Here is a 3,197-nt window from a genome sequence, read left to right on the forward strand (position 1 = left end):
TTTAGCGTTAACGCGGTCTATACCACTTACTTCGTACATTCCTCCTTTGGTTTGGGCTTTCTCTAGAGCAGCTCGTTCTCCACCCCATTGGTAATGGTTTTGTGCCATGTTCTCTATGAGGTTGTATGCTTCATCATGGGGTTTGTCCATTAGTGCTCCGCCAGCAGCGACATCTATAGTCATTTTAGTGTTATATAGGAGACCACCATAGAAAATATGGATGATCAGCCATGGTTCGAGTCCATGATGAGGGCATAGTCTAAGCATGTCCTTGTAACGTTCCCAAGCTTCGAAGAGTGATTCGTTATCTTTCTGGGTAAATCCGTTGATTTGACCTCTTAGCATAGCAGTTTTGCTAGGCGGAAAGTATCTCGCTAAGAATACTCTCTTCAATTCGTCCCATGTAGTTATGAAATTGGAAGGCAGGGATTGAAGCCACGCTCTAGCTCTATCTCTCAAGGAGAAAGGAAAGAGACGTAATCGAATAGCTTCGGAACTAACGTTGTTAGCTTTGACAGTGTCGGCATATTGCACGAACACTGATAAATGAAGGTTGGGGTCGTCTGCAGGGCTTCCAGAGAATTGATTCTGTTGAACAGCTTGGACCAACGAAGGTTTCAGTTCGAAATTGTTCGCCTCAATCGCAGGTGGTGCGATACTTGAGTGCGGTTCAGCGCGCGAAGGAGCGGCATAGTCTCTAAGAGGACGAAGAGCAGCCATCTCTAACTTTGGGGTGATTTGATTGATTTGATCAGTAAAAGTCAATTCCTGATTAATCGGAATTGGTGCTACTTCGGGAAGATTGCGAGCTCGACGTTTGACGTTAATGAAACGTTCGATCTCGTTAATTTGTTGTATTAAATCTCCTCCTTGTGAACGAGTATTTGGCATACAATCGTTCAGAAAGAAAGGAAAGAATTGCCCTAGTCTCTACGGTGTAACAGTGAGTTACGATATCGACTTAAATAGTCCCCGGCAACGGCGCCAAAAACTTGATCGCGACTTTACGTGTCTATTAGTCGGGATAACTGCAAGTGCACAGTCGTGTCGTGTAGTTTTAAAAGATATCGAATCCACAGGGACTATAAATCGACCTACCGTTATCTAAAGTTACTATGTAAAGCTAAGGCTAATGATATTTGGGTTGTTAATAAGGGGAAACTAAAATCTTAAATCTAGGAATATAATAATAAATGGATATCAGTATGTATTTCATCTAACTTAGGTGATCCGAATTTCCATTGGCCAGATTCTAATTAAATCAAAGATCTTTACTAACTATGTTATATAAAAGTCCTCCTCTCAAACTCTCGCTCTATTGATTCAGACTACGATCCTAACTCATAATGTACGCTCTCGCCATCCCATCAGATTTAGAAACGCTTTTTGAAAACAACATAGTTAATAAAATGCTTGTTTTATGAAGTCGTTATCTACTTAAATCTCCTAATCTCAAACTCTCGCTCTGTTGACTCGGAACATGCTAATATCCCTAACGACTTTCGCCATCCCGCGCGGGTTTAAAAACACTTTTTGAAAATAAATAAGTTCTAATTAGTTTTAATACGCTTTCGCCAACCTTAAAACTAATGTCCTATGTCTACTATCCAGTTAAAGATCTCAAACTTTCGCTCTATTGATTTTAACCTTTGACCGTCTTAAGACCTCAAACTTTCGCTCTATTGTTCTCAAGACTTACTAATTAAATTAGACATACAAACCAAAAACAGGTGATAGTTAACAAAACATAATTAAGCCAATTTATTTCGGATCCCACAGTTAACTTACTTTACATACCGATACCTTAGTAAGTTAGCCAGACATATTAATACGGTTAAGCATGCATGAATTAATTTGGTTTATAATAAAAGGCATGTTAATTGGCATATAATATATCATGCAAATAAATATATAAATAAAGGCGGTAAATATTAAACCTGAATTAAATAAATTGCAATTGAATCTTCGAGTACTGAACTTCCACCACAGGTTGGCTGGATCGTTCTTCGGAATTTAAATGGACGGAAAATAAAACAAGGAAAAATAAAAGCGATAAATCTAACGTAAGGCTAGATTTATAAAAGATTCACAACAATTTCCGGTGTAGAAATCCTTGTGAGAAAATAACTGTTTGAATTGAAAGAAGGCAGAAAATATAAAGCACGGTACAATTTCGGCAGCACTTCGTTAGCAGGAAATCGGACATTTAGAACTGAGGTAGCAAGTTCTATTTATAGGGGAGGTTTTGCTGTGACGTTGCGTGAAAAGAGGGAGCTTTTCAGACTGGGCTTGGAGACGTGCGTCTCTGCTTCTTCAGGAAGTGCCTTGGAATGACTTGAGACGTGCGTCTCAAGTGGAGAAAATGTAGGGGAAATGGAGACGTGCGTCTCCCTTTTGCTAATGTGGCATAGAGACGTTGGAGACGTGCATCTCCACTTGCTTGTGTGGTTTGGGCCACGCACATTTGATCTTCAATGGGCTGGTTCGTCTCTTTTGGGCCTTTGGGTCTTCTTTAGCATATTTGGGCCTTATTTGCACTCCCTTTTTACTTCAGCACCCATTTTTCATCTTTTAGGCATAAATAGTGGTCATTTTAGCTCCATTTCTTCTCCTTTTCACAAATAGTCATAATAAGAGTGTAAAACCTGAAACAAAGCAAAAACTCGCGTAATATCATAATAAATCAGCATAATAAACGGAAAATGCTATAAATATCTACGGGTTTCAAGCTAAATATACGATATAAAATCGTGTTATCAATTAGCATCATCAATAATCAATATATATTTATCTATATATAATATAATATAATTGAAGTATTACCATTAAACTTTAATGGGGTCAATTGTATCCAAATACAAAATAATAAATTACGGATACACACGGGTAATTATATGGTACGCGCATATGGTACTGTTATTAACACATTTAATTAAATGTTGAATAATAACGAGAATAAGTTTACAATTGATTTAAATAGTTTTATAAATAATTCCGAAACAAAAATATTGATGAAAACATGAAGTTACTGATCGAAATATTAAATATTAACGGAAAAATAATATTTATTGATCAAAATATTTAATATTAAAACAAATGAGCGTACCACACTGGTCCCAGTGCGAATGAACATGTATCCGTTAATATTCAAAATATTGAATATTAACTGGAGCACGCAGTTATTGATTAAAATATTG

General features: G+C 37.0%; 1 non-coding gene across 1 annotated transcript; it reads left to right on the plus strand.

Moving 5' to 3' along the window:
• Positions 1-238: 238 nt before the first annotated feature.
• On the plus strand, positions 239-345 carry LOC131625807 (small nucleolar RNA R71). The gene has a single exon (XR_009290957.1). It is a non-coding gene; the product is annotated as a small nucleolar RNA R71 (small nucleolar RNA).
• Positions 346-3,197: the final 2,852 nt, after the last annotated feature.

This window comes from Vicia villosa, unplaced genomic scaffold (genome assembly GCF_029867415.1).
Source record: "Vicia villosa cultivar HV-30 ecotype Madison, WI unplaced genomic scaffold, Vvil1.0 ctg.000239F_1_1_2_unsc, whole genome shotgun sequence".
NCBI classification, from domain to species: domain Eukaryota; kingdom Viridiplantae; phylum Streptophyta; class Magnoliopsida; order Fabales; family Fabaceae; genus Vicia; species Vicia villosa.